The 13,693-nt window shown below is 46.8% G+C and overlaps 1 long non-coding RNA gene across 1 annotated transcript in view; it reads right to left on the bottom strand.

Moving 5' to 3' along the window:
* Positions 1 to 13,693, bottom strand: part of LOC145536976 (uncharacterized) — a 145,205-nt gene that overhangs the window by 31,298 nt on the left and 100,214 nt on the right. Inside the window, exons 45-50 of the long non-coding RNA XR_014076110.1 lie at positions 12,174 to 12,484; positions 9,865 to 10,175; positions 7,556 to 7,866; positions 5,247 to 5,557; positions 2,938 to 3,248; positions 628 to 938 (exon numbers count right to left, since the gene is read on the bottom strand). This is a non-coding gene — a long non-coding RNA (uncharacterized LOC145536976). The remainder of the gene's footprint in view (positions 1 to 627; positions 939 to 2,937; positions 3,249 to 5,246; positions 5,558 to 7,555; positions 7,867 to 9,864; positions 10,176 to 12,173; positions 12,485 to 13,693) is intronic.

Genomic DNA, 13,693 nt, shown 5'->3' with positions numbered 1-13,693 from the left:
CCCCCAAATAAAGTAAAGTACAGCAGTTTGCTTTCCATCTTAAAGCACAGGAAGGAAATAATGCTATCCTCCCTGGCAGGCTGCAGTCCATAGCGTCGCACAGAGTCTGACATGACTCAAGAGACTTAGCACACACCAACCCCAAAGCCAGGTCTTTGCCCCGCTCCCCTGCAAGAACTGAGATAACATCAGCGTCAGGTCAGGACAAAGGTATTGACCCTGGGCTTTAGAGTGAACCTGCAAAGACACAGAAGTTCGCAGCTGGTGGGTGGGTTCAGACAATGTAGGCCTTCCACTACATTTGTGATTTTCATCCACTTGAGCATCTGCAGGCTCCTAGAAAATATTCTGACTCAAACCAGCAAGTCAGTGTATTCCCATTCCTTCCATACAGGTCCTTCTTGCTCCAAGCCATGGTACTTTATTTAGACCTTTGGTCACCCTCAACTTCGTCAATGGCATCACCTATTTAAGGTACTTGGCATTAGGCCAGTCCATTGCACTCTGTCACTCCTGTCACAATGGGCCCAGGCCCTACAAAGGGCAGATTCACAAGACAAGTGCCCCCATTTTCAGTGCTTGGCTCTAAGGCCCACCACAATGTTAGGAAACTGAGGCCCCGCTTACCTCCTTCCTGTGACTGGACTTCCTGGCAGCAGCTGGAGGGCTCCGTGGTCCTGGGCCCTCACTGATCAGACACTAAGCCTAGAACCTGACTGTCCACCGATCCTGCCAGATCACACAGAAAAGGTTGAGGGCCAGGCTTGAGTTCAGGTTCTGTTGTTCCTAAGTTGATCTGACCGGCCTCCACTGCTAGGCCTCGCAAGGAAGAGCAGCTCACAGCTTTGGCCTGATCAAACCGTTTCCGCACGATGGCAGTGCTGTCCCAGAAGAGAGACATCTTGTTTCAACCATTCTTCTGCCTCTGCCCTTTGAACCTGAAAAAGACACCATAAACAGACAGACACCAGGAAATATGGCTGACTTGTATTTGACTCAATTCAGAGAAACCTGGTTATATTTCTACATTTTCTTTTTGGTTTCCATTGGACAAAGGTACCCAACTTTATCACTCATCTTCTGTTTTCCAGATTTCAATTTTTACGTGATCCCTTCTTTTTTTTTTTTTTATCTCCAGCATTTTTTCAAACTATCAAACTGTTTGGAGGCATCAAGTGGCAAACCTCTGGCATCCATGCGTAAGACACAAAAGAAATTGACTATACCTAAGGACTTGCCAAACCTAGGCAACAGGCCACATGTTTATTATCTTGTCTCACTCAGATGGTAAAGCATCCGCCTGCAATGCAAGAGACCCAGGTTTGATCCACGGGTCAGGAAGATTCCCTGGAAAAGGTCCTGGCTATGCACTCCAGTATTCTGGCCTGGAGAATTCAATGGACAAGAGGAGCCTGGTGGGTCTAAAGAGTCCGTGGGGTCCAAAGAGTCAGGCACAACTGAGGGAATAACACACACACTTCCCAAATTTGCTGGAGTCTTCATATTCTAGGCTTTGTGTGTTGAGTTGAAGAAGCCATTTGGTGAAGCTCTAGGATGACCCAGATACTTCTCATGACTGAATGCAGACAATGCCCTACTTGTAATCATACACTCTTACACGGCTATCAATTCCAATCAGATGGCACACGTGACTTTGTCTCATACTATCATCATATATAATTGGAAAAAAACAAGTATTTTCCATCTCATAAATGGCCTTAGCTAGAGTGCAGTTCAGTAGCTCAGTCGTGTCCAACTCTTTGCAACCCCACGGACTGCAGCACGCCAGGCTTTCCTTTCCATCACCAACTCCCAGAGCTTGCTCCAACTCATGTCCATGGAGTCAGTGATGCCATCCACCCATCTCATCCTCTGTCATCCCCTTCTCTTCCCACTTTCAGTCTTTCCCGCTATCAAGGTCTTGTCAAGTGAGTCAGTTCTTCGTATCAGACGACCAAAATATAGGAGTTTCAGCTTCAGCATCAGTCCCTCCAATGTATATTCGGGGTAGATTTCCTTTAGGATGGACTGGTTGGATCTCTGTGCAGTCCAAGGGACTCTCAAGAGTCTCCTGCCACACCACAGCTCAAAAGCATCAATGCTTTGATGCTCACCTGTCCTTATATTCCAACTCTCACATCCATGCATGCCTGCCAGAAAAACCATTGCTTTGACCAGACGGACCTTTGTTGGCAAAGAAATGTCTCTGTTTTTTAATATGCTGTCTAGGTTGCTCATAGCTTTACTTCCAAGGAGCAAGCGTCTTTTAATTTCATGGCTGCAGTCACCATCTGCAGTGATTTTGGAGTCCCCCCAAATAAAGTAAAGTACAGCAGTTTGCTTTCCATCTTAAAGCACAGGAAGGAAATAATGCTATCCTCCCTGGCAGGCTGCAGTCCATAGCGTCGCACAGAGTCTGACATGACTCAAGAGACTTAGCACACACCAACCCCAAAGCCAGGTCTTTGCCCCGCTCCCCTGCAAGAACTGAGATAACATCAGCGTCAGGTCAGGACAAAGGTATTGACCCTGGGCTTTAGAGTGAACCTGCAAAGACACAGAAGTTCGCAGCTGGTGGGTGGGTTCAGACAATGTAGGCCTTCCACTACATTTGTGATTTTCATCCACTTGAGCATCTGCAGGCTCCTAGAAAATATTCTGACTCAAACCAGCAAGTCAGTGTATTCCCATTCCTTCCATACAGGTCCTTCTTGCTCCAAGCCATGGTACTTTATTTAGACCTTTGGTCACCCTCAACTTCGTCAATGGCATCACCTATTTAAGGTACTTGGCATTAGGCCAGTCCATTGCACTCTGTCACTCCTGTCACAATGGGCCCAGGCCCTACAAAGGGCAGATTCACAAGACAAGTGCCCCCATTTTCAGTGCTTGGCTCTAAGGCCCACCACAATGTTAGGAAACTGAGGCCCCGCTTACCTCCTTCCTGTGACTGGACTTCCTGGCAGCAGCTGGAGGGCTCCGTGGTCCTGGGCCCTCACTGATCAGACACTAAGCCTAGAACCTGACTGTCCACCGATCCTGCCAGATCACACAGAAAAGGTTGAGGGCCAGGCTTGAGTTCAGGTTCTGTTGTTCCTAAGTTGATCTGACCGGCCTCCACTGCTAGGCCTCGCAAGGAAGAGCAGCTCACAGCTTTGGCCTGATCAAACTGTTTCCGCACGATGGCAGTGCTGTCCCAGAAGAGAGACATCTTGTTTCAACCATTCTTCTGCCTCTGCCCTTTGAACCTGAAAAAGACACCATAAACAGACAGACACCAGGAAATATGGCTGACTTGTATTTGACTCAATTCAGAGAAACCTGGTTATATTTCTACATTTTCTTTTTGGTTTCCATTGGACAAAGGTACCCAACTTTATCACTCATCTTCTGTTTTCCAGATTTCAATTTTTACGTGATCCCTTCTTTTTTTTTTTTTATCTCCAGCATTTTTTCAAACTATCAAACTGTTTGGAGGCATCAAGTGGCAAACCTCTGGCATCCATGCGTAAGACACAAAAGAAATTGACTATACCTAAGGACTTGCCAAACCTAGGCAACAGGCCACATGTTTATTATCTTGTCTCACTCAGATGGTAAAGCATCCGCCTGCAATGCAAGAGACCCAGGTTTGATCCACGGGTCAGGAAGATTCCCTGGAAAAGGTCCTGGCTATGCACTCCAGTATTCTGGCCTGGAGAATTCAATGGACAAGAGGAGCCTGGTGGGTCTAAAGAGTCCGTGGGGTCCAAAGAGTCAGGCACAACTGAGGGAATAACACACACACTTCCCAAATTTGCTGGAGTCTTCATATTCTAGGCTTTGTGTGTTGAGTTGAAGAAGCCATTTGGTGAAGCTCTAGGATGACCCAGATACTTCTCATGACTGAATGCAGACAATGCCCTACTTGTAATCATACACTCTTACACGGCTATCAATTCCAATCAGATGGCACACGTGACTTTGTCTCATACTATCATCATATATAATTGGAAAAAAACAAGTATTTTCCATCTCATAAATGGCCTTAGCTAGAGTGCAGTTCAGTAGCTCAGTCGTGTCCAACTCTTTGCAACCCCACGGACTGCAGCACGCCAGGCTTTCCTTTCCATCACCAACTCCCAGAGCTTGCTCCAACTCATGTCCATGGAGTCAGTGATGCCATCCACCCATCTCATCCTCTGTCATCCCCTTCTCTTCCCACTTTCAGTCTTTCCCGCTATCAAGGTCTTGTCAAGTGAGTCAGTTCTTCGTATCAGACGACCAAAATATAGGAGTTTCAGCTTCAGCATCAGTCCCTCCAATGTATATTCGGGGTAGATTTCCTTTAGGATGGACTGGTTGGATCTCTGTGCAGTCCAAGGGACTCTCAAGAGTCTCCTGCCACACCACAGCTCAAAAGCATCAATGCTTTGATGCTCACCTGTCCTTATATTCCAACTCTCACATCCATGCATGCCTGCCAGAAAAACCATTGCTTTGACCAGACGGACCTTTGTTGGCAAAGAAATGTCTCTGTTTTTTAATATGCTGTCTAGGTTGCTCATAGCTTTACTTCCAAGGAGCAAGCGTCTTTTAATTTCATGGCTGCAGTCACCATCTGCAGTGATTTTGGAGTCCCCCCAAATAAAGTAAAGTACAGCAGTTTGCTTTCCATCTTAAAGCACAGGAAGGAAATAATGCTATCCTCCCTGGCAGGCTGCAGTCCATAGCGTCGCACAGAGTCTGACATGACTCAAGAGACTTAGCACACACCAACCCCAAAGCCAGGTCTTTGCCCCGCTCCCCTGCAAGAACTGAGATAACATCAGCGTCAGGTCAGGACAAAGGTATTGACCCTGGGCTTTAGAGTGAACCTGCAAAGACACAGAAGTTCGCAGCTGGTGGGTGGGTTCAGACAATGTAGGCCTTCCACTACATTTGTGATTTTCATCCACTTGAGCATCTGCAGGCTCCTAGAAAATATTCTGACTCAAACCAGCAAGTCAGTGTATTCCCATTCCTTCCATACAGGTCCTTCTTGCTCCAAGCCATGGTACTTTATTTAGACCTTTGGTCACCCTCAACTTCGTCAATGGCATCACCTATTTAAGGTACTTGGCATTAGGCCAGTCCATTGCACTCTGTCACTCCTGTCACAATGGGCCCAGGCCCTACAAAGGGCAGATTCACAAGACAAGTGCCCCCATTTTCAGTGCTTGGCTCTAAGGCCCACCACAATGTTAGGAAACTGAGGCCCCGCTTACCTCCTTCCTGTGACTGGACTTCCTGGCAGCAGCTGGAGGGCTCCGTGGTCCTGGGCCCTCACTGATCAGACACTAAGCCTAGAACCTGACTGTCCACCGATCCTGCCAGATCACACAGAAAAGGTTGAGGGCCAGGCTTGAGTTCAGGTTCTGTTGTTCCTAAGTTGATCTGACCGGCCTCCACTGCTAGGCCTCGCAAGGAAGAGCAGCTCACAGCTTTGGCCTGATCAAACTGTTTCCGCACGATGGCAGTGCTGTCCCAGAAGAGAGACATCTTGTTTCAACCATTCTTCTGCCTCTGCCCTTTGAACCTGAAAAAGACACCATAAACAGACAGACACCAGGAAATATGGCTGACTTGTATTTGACTCAATTCAGAGAAACCTGGTTATATTTCTACATTTTCTTTTTGGTTTCCATTGGACAAAGGTACCCAACTTTATCACTCATCTTCTGTTTTCCAGATTTCAATTTTTACGTGATCCCTTCTTTTTTTTTTTTTATCTCCAGCATTTTTTCAAACTATCAAACTGTTTGGAGGCATCAAGTGGCAAACCTCTGGCATCCATGCGTAAGACACAAAAGAAATTGACTATACCTAAGGACTTGCCAAACCTAGGCAACAGGCCACATGTTTATTATCTTGTCTCACTCAGATGGTAAAGCATCCGCCTGCAATGCAAGAGACCCAGGTTTGATCCACGGGTCAGGAAGATTCCCTGGAAAAGGTCCTGGCTATGCACTCCAGTATTCTGGCCTGGAGAATTCAATGGACAAGAGGAGCCTGGTGGGTCTAAAGAGTCCGTGGGGTCCAAAGAGTCAGGCACAACTGAGGGAATAACACACACACTTCCCAAATTTGCTGGAGTCTTCATATTCTAGGCTTTGTGTGTTGAGTTGAAGAAGCCATTTGGTGAAGCTCTAGGATGACCCAGATACTTCTCATGACTGAATGCAGACAATGCCCTACTTGTAATCATACACTCTTACACGGCTATCAATTCCAATCAGATGGCACACGTGACTTTGTCTCATACTATCATCATATATAATTGGAAAAAAACAAGTATTTTCCATCTCATAAATGGCCTTAGCTAGAGTGCAGTTCAGTAGCTCAGTCGTGTCCAACTCTTTGCAACCCCACGGACTGCAGCACGCCAGGCTTTCCTTTCCATCACCAACTCCCAGAGCTTGCTCCAACTCATGTCCATGGAGTCAGTGATGCCATCCACCCATCTCATCCTCTGTCATCCCCTTCTCTTCCCACTTTCAGTCTTTCCCGCTATCAAGGTCTTGTCAAGTGAGTCAGTTCTTCGTATCAGACGACCAAAATATAGGAGTTTCAGCTTCAGCATCAGTCCCTCCAATGTATATTCGGGGTAGATTTCCTTTAGGATGGACTGGTTGGATCTCTGTGCAGTCCAAGGGACTCTCAAGAGTCTCCTGCCACACCACAGCTCAAAAGCATCAATGCTTTGATGCTCACCTGTCCTTATATTCCAACTCTCACATCCATGCATGCCTGCCAGAAAAACCATTGCTTTGACCAGACGGACCTTTGTTGGCAAAGAAATGTCTCTGTTTTTTAATATGCTGTCTAGGTTGCTCATAGCTTTACTTCCAAGGAGCAAGCGTCTTTTAATTTCATGGCTGCAGTCACCATCTGCAGTGATTTTGGAGTCCCCCCAAATAAAGTAAAGTACAGCAGTTTGCTTTCCATCTTAAAGCACAGGAAGGAAATAATGCTATCCTCCCTGGCAGGCTGCAGTCCATAGCGTCGCACAGAGTCTGACATGACTCAAGAGACTTAGCACACACCAACCCCAAAGCCAGGTCTTTGCCCCGCTCCCCTGCAAGAACTGAGATAACATCAGCGTCAGGTCAGGACAAAGGTATTGACCCTGGGCTTTAGAGTGAACCTGCAAAGACACAGAAGTTCGCAGCTGGTGGGTGGGTTCAGACAATGTAGGCCTTCCACTACATTTGTGATTTTCATCCACTTGAGCATCTGCAGGCTCCTAGAAAATATTCTGACTCAAACCAGCAAGTCAGTGTATTCCCATTCCTTCCATACAGGTCCTTCTTGCTCCAAGCCATGGTACTTTATTTAGACCTTTGGTCACCCTCAACTTCGTCAATGGCATCACCTATTTAAGGTACTTGGCATTAGGCCAGTCCATTGCACTCTGTCACTCCTGTCACAATGGGCCCAGGCCCTACAAAGGGCAGATTCACAAGACAAGTGCCCCCATTTTCAGTGCTTGGCTCTAAGGCCCACCACAATGTTAGGAAACTGAGGCCCCGCTTACCTCCTTCCTGTGACTGGACTTCCTGGCAGCAGCTGGAGGGCTCCGTGGTCCTGGGCCCTCACTGATCAGACACTAAGCCTAGAACCTGACTGTCCACCGATCCTGCCAGATCACACAGAAAAGGTTGAGGGCCAGGCTTGAGTTCAGGTTCTGTTGTTCCTAAGTTGATCTGACCGGCCTCCACTGCTAGGCCTCGCAAGGAAGAGCAGCTCACAGCTTTGGCCTGATCAAACTGTTTCCGCACGATGGCAGTGCTGTCCCAGAAGAGAGACATCTTGTTTCAACCATTCTTCTGCCTCTGCCCTTTGAACCTGAAAAAGACACCATAAACAGACAGACACCAGGAAATATGGCTGACTTGTATTTGACTCAATTCAGAGAAACCTGGTTATATTTCTACATTTTCTTTTTGGTTTCCATTGGACAAAGGTACCCAACTTTATCACTCATCTTCTGTTTTCCAGATTTCAATTTTTACGTGATCCCTTCTTTTTTTTTTTTTATCTCCAGCATTTTTTCAAACTATCAAACTGTTTGGAGGCATCAAGTGGCAAACCTCTGGCATCCATGCGTAAGACACAAAAGAAATTGACTATACCTAAGGACTTGCCAAACCTAGGCAACAGGCCACATGTTTATTATCTTGTCTCACTCAGATGGTAAAGCATCCGCCTGCAATGCAAGAGACCCAGGTTTGATCCACGGGTCAGGAAGATTCCCTGGAAAAGGTCCTGGCTATGCACTCCAGTATTCTGGCCTGGAGAATTCAATGGACAAGAGGAGCCTGGTGGGTCTAAAGAGTCCGTGGGGTCCAAAGAGTCAGGCACAACTGAGGGAATAACACACACACTTCCCAAATTTGCTGGAGTCTTCATATTCTAGGCTTTGTGTGTTGAGTTGAAGAAGCCATTTGGTGAAGCTCTAGGATGACCCAGATACTTCTCATGACTGAATGCAGACAATGCCCTACTTGTAATCATACACTCTTACACGGCTATCAATTCCAATCAGATGGCACACGTGACTTTGTCTCATACTATCATCATATATAATTGGAAAAAAACAAGTATTTTCCATCTCATAAATGGCCTTAGCTAGAGTGCAGTTCAGTAGCTCAGTCGTGTCCAACTCTTTGCAACCCCACGGACTGCAGCACGCCAGGCTTTCCTTTCCATCACCAACTCCCAGAGCTTGCTCCAACTCATGTCCATGGAGTCAGTGATGCCATCCACCCATCTCATCCTCTGTCATCCCCTTCTCTTCCCACTTTCAGTCTTTCCCGCTATCAAGGTCTTGTCAAGTGAGTCAGTTCTTCGTATCAGACGACCAAAATATAGGAGTTTCAGCTTCAGCATCAGTCCCTCCAATGTATATTCGGGGTAGATTTCCTTTAGGATGGACTGGTTGGATCTCTGTGCAGTCCAAGGGACTCTCAAGAGTCTCCTGCCACACCACAGCTCAAAAGCATCAATGCTTTGATGCTCACCTGTCCTTATATTCCAACTCTCACATCCATGCATGCCTGCCAGAAAAACCATTGCTTTGACCAGACGGACCTTTGTTGGCAAAGAAATGTCTCTGTTTTTTAATATGCTGTCTAGGTTGCTCATAGCTTTACTTCCAAGGAGCAAGCGTCTTTTAATTTCATGGCTGCAGTCACCATCTGCAGTGATTTTGGAGTCCCCCCAAATAAAGTAAAGTACAGCAGTTTGCTTTCCATCTTAAAGCACAGGAAGGAAATAATGCTATCCTCCCTGGCAGGCTGCAGTCCATAGCGTCGCACAGAGTCTGACATGACTCAAGAGACTTAGCACACACCAACCCCAAAGCCAGGTCTTTGCCCCGCTCCCCTGCAAGAACTGAGATAACATCAGCGTCAGGTCAGGACAAAGGTATTGACCCTGGGCTTTAGAGTGAACCTGCAAAGACACAGAAGTTCGCAGCTGGTGGGTGGGTTCAGACAATGTAGGCCTTCCACTACATTTGTGATTTTCATCCACTTGAGCATCTGCAGGCTCCTAGAAAATATTCTGACTCAAACCAGCAAGTCAGTGTATTCCCATTCCTTCCATACAGGTCCTTCTTGCTCCAAGCCATGGTACTTTATTTAGACCTTTGGTCACCCTCAACTTCGTCAATGGCATCACCTATTTAAGGTACTTGGCATTAGGCCAGTCCATTGCACTCTGTCACTCCTGTCACAATGGGCCCAGGCCCTACAAAGGGCAGATTCACAAGACAAGTGCCCCCATTTTCAGTGCTTGGCTCTAAGGCCCACCACAATGTTAGGAAACTGAGGCCCCGCTTACCTCCTTCCTGTGACTGGACTTCCTGGCAGCAGCTGGAGGGCTCCGTGGTCCTGGGCCCTCACTGATCAGACACTAAGCCTAGAACCTGACTGTCCACCGATCCTGCCAGATCACACAGAAAAGGTTGAGGGCCAGGCTTGAGTTCAGGTTCTGTTGTTCCTAAGTTGATCTGACCGGCCTCCACTGCTAGGCCTCGCAAGGAAGAGCAGCTCACAGCTTTGGCCTGATCAAACTGTTTCCGCACGATGGCAGTGCTGTCCCAGAAGAGAGACATCTTGTTTCAACCATTCTTCTGCCTCTGCCCTTTGAACCTGAAAAAGACACCATAAACAGACAGACACCAGGAAATATGGCTGACTTGTATTTGACTCAATTCAGAGAAACCTGGTTATATTTCTACATTTTCTTTTTGGTTTCCATTGGACAAAGGTACCCAACTTTATCACTCATCTTCTGTTTTCCAGATTTCAATTTTTACGTGATCCCTTCTTTTTTTTTTTTTATCTCCAGCATTTTTTCAAACTATCAAACTGTTTGGAGGCATCAAGTGGCAAACCTCTGGCATCCATGCGTAAGACACAAAAGAAATTGACTATACCTAAGGACTTGCCAAATCTAGGCAACAGGCCACATGTTTATTATCTTGTCTCACTCAGATGGTAAAGCATCCGCCTGCAATGCAAGAGACCCAGGTTTGATCCACGGGTCAGGAAGATTCCCTGGAAAAGGTCCTGGCTATGCACTCCAGTATTCTGGCCTGGAGAATTCAATGGACAAGAGGAGCCTGGTGGGTCTAAAGAGTCCGTGGGGTCCAAAGAGTCAGGCACAACTGAGGGAATAACACACACACTTCCCAAATTTGCTGGAGTCTTCATATTCTAGGCTTTGTGTGTTGAGTTGAAGAAGCCATTTGGTGAAGCTCTAGGATGACCCAGATACTTCTCATGACTGAATGCAGACAATGCCCTACTTGTAATCATACACTCTTACACGGCTATCAATTCCAATCAGATGGCACACGTGACTTTGTCTCATACTATCATCATATATAATTGGAAAAAAACAAGTATTTTCCATCTCATAAATGGCCTTAGCTAGAGTGCAGTTCAGTAGCTCAGTCGTGTCCAACTCTTTGCAACCCCACGGACTGCAGCACGCCAGGCTTTCCTTTCCATCACCAACTCCCAGAGCTTGCTCCAACTCATGTCCATGGAGTCAGTGATGCCATCCACCCATCTCATCCTCTGTCATCCCCTTCTCTTCCCACTTTCAGTCTTTCCCGCTATCAAGGTCTTGTCAAGTGAGTCAGTTCTTCGTATCAGACGACCAAAATATAGGAGTTTCAGCTTCAGCATCAGTCCCTCCAATGTATATTCGGGGTAGATTTCCTTTAGGATGGACTGGTTGGATCTCTGTGCAGTCCAAGGGACTCTCAAGAGTCTCCTGCCACACCACAGCTCAAAAGCATCAATGCTTTGATGCTCACCTGTCCTTATATTCCAACTCTCACATCCATGCATGCCTGCCAGAAAAACCATTGCTTTGACCAGACGGACCTTTGTTGGCAAAGAAATGTCTCTGTTTTTTAATATGCTGTCTAGGTTGCTCATAGCTTTACTTCCAAGGAGCAAGCGTCTTTTAATTTCATGGCTGCAGTCACCATCTGCAGTGATTTTGGAGTCCCCCCAAATAAAGTAAAGTACAGCAGTTTGCTTTCCATCTTAAAGCACAGGAAGGAAATAATGCTATCCTCCCTGGCAGGCTGCAGTCCATAGCGTCGCACAGAGTCTGACATGACTCAAGAGACTTAGCACACACCAACCCCAAAGCCAGGTCTTTGCCCCGCTCCCCTGCAAGAACTGAGATAACATCAGCGTCAGGTCAGGACAAAGGTATTGACCCTGGGCTTTAGAGTGAACCTGCAAAGACACAGAAGTTCGCAGCTGGTGGGTGGGTTCAGACAATGTAGGCCTTCCACTACATTTGTGATTTTCATCCACTTGAGCATCTGCAGGCTCCTAGAAAATATTCTGACTCAAACCAGCAAGTCAGTGTATTCCCATTCCTTCCATACAGGTCCTTCTTGCTCCAAGCCATGGTACTTTATTTAGACCTTTGGTCACCCTCAACTTCGTCAATGGCATCACCTATTTAAGGTACTTGGCATTAGGCCAGTCCATTGCACTCTGTCACTCCTGTCACAATGGGCCCAGGCCCTACAAAGGGCAGATTCACAAGACAAGTGCCCCCATTTTCAGTGCTTGGCTCTAAGGCCCACCACAATGTTAGGAAACTGAGGCCCCGCTTACCTCCTTCCTGTGACTGGACTTCCTGGCAGCAGCTGGAGGGCTCCGTGGTCCTGGGCCCTCACTGATCAGACACTAAGCCTAGAACCTGACTGTCCACCGATCCTGCCAGATCACACAGAAAAGGTTGAGGGCCAGGCTTGAGTTCAGGTTCTGTTGTTCCTAAGTTGATCTGACCGGCCTCCACTGCTAGGCCTCGCAAGGAAGAGCAGCTCACAGCTTTGGCCTGATCAAACTGTTTCCGCACGATGGCAGTGCTGTCCCAGAAGAGAGACATCTTGTTTCAACCATTCTTCTGCCTCTGCCCTTTGAACCTGAAAAAGACACCATAAACAGACAGACACCAGGAAATATGGCTGACTTGTATTTGACTCAATTCAGAGAAACCTGGTTATATTTCTACATTTTCTTTTTGGTTTCCATTGGACAAAGGTACCCAACTTTATCACTCATCTTCTGTTTTCCAGATTTCAATTTTTACGTGATCCCTTCTTTTTTTTTTTTTATCTCCAGCATTTTTTCAAACTATCAAACTGTTTGGAGGCATCAAGTGGCAAACCTCTGGCATCCATGCGTAAGACACAAAAGAAATTGACTATACCTAAGGACTTGCCAAACCTAGGCAACAGGCCACATGTTTATTATCTTGTCTCACTCAGATGGTAAAGCATCCGCCTGCAATGCAAGAGACCCAGGTTTGATCCACGGGTCAGGAAGATTCCCTGGAAAAGGTCCTGGCTATGCACTCCAGTATTCTGGCCTGGAGAATTCAATGGACAAGAGGAGCCTGGTGGGTCTAAAGAGTCCGTGGGGTCCAAAGAGTCAGGCACAACTGAGGGAATAACACACACACTTCCCAAATTTGCTGGAGTCTTCATATTCTAGGCTTTGTGTGTTGAGTTGAAGAAGCCATTTGGTGAAGCTCTAGGATGACCCAGATACTTCTCATGACTGAATGCAGACAATGCCCTACTTGTAATCATACACTCTTACACGGCTATCAATTCCAATCAGATGGCACACGTGACTTTGTCTCATACTATCATCATATATAATTGGAAAAAAACAAGTATTTTCCATCTCATAAATGGCCTTAGCTAGAGTGCAGTTCAGTAGCTCAGTCGGGTCCAACTCTTTGCAACCCCACGGACTGCAGCACGCCAGGCTTTCCTTTCCATCACCAACTCCCAGAGCTTGCTCCAACTCATGTCCATGGAGTCAGTGATGCCATCCACCCATCTCATCCTCTGTCATCCCCTTCTCTTCCCACTTTCAGTCTTTCCCGCTATCAAGGTCTTGTCAAGTGAGTCAGTTCTTCGTATCAGACGACCAAAATATAGGAGTTTCAGCTTCAGCATCAGTCCCTCCAATGTATATTCGGGGTAGATTTCCTTTAGGATGGACTGGTTGGATCTCTGTGCAGTCCAAGGGACTCTCAAGAGTCTCCTGCCACACCACAGCTCAAAAGCATCAATGCTTTGATGCTCACCTGTCCTTATATTCCAACTCTCACATCCATGCAT

Source organism: Giraffa tippelskirchi, chromosome X (genome assembly GCF_054371585.1).
Source record: "Giraffa tippelskirchi isolate mGirTip1 chromosome X, T2T-mGirTip1v1.2.pri, whole genome shotgun sequence".
In the NCBI taxonomy this organism is placed as follows: Eukaryota; Metazoa; Chordata; class Mammalia; order Artiodactyla; family Giraffidae; genus Giraffa; species Giraffa tippelskirchi.
This window is presented reverse-complemented; position numbering and strand designations above follow the sequence as displayed.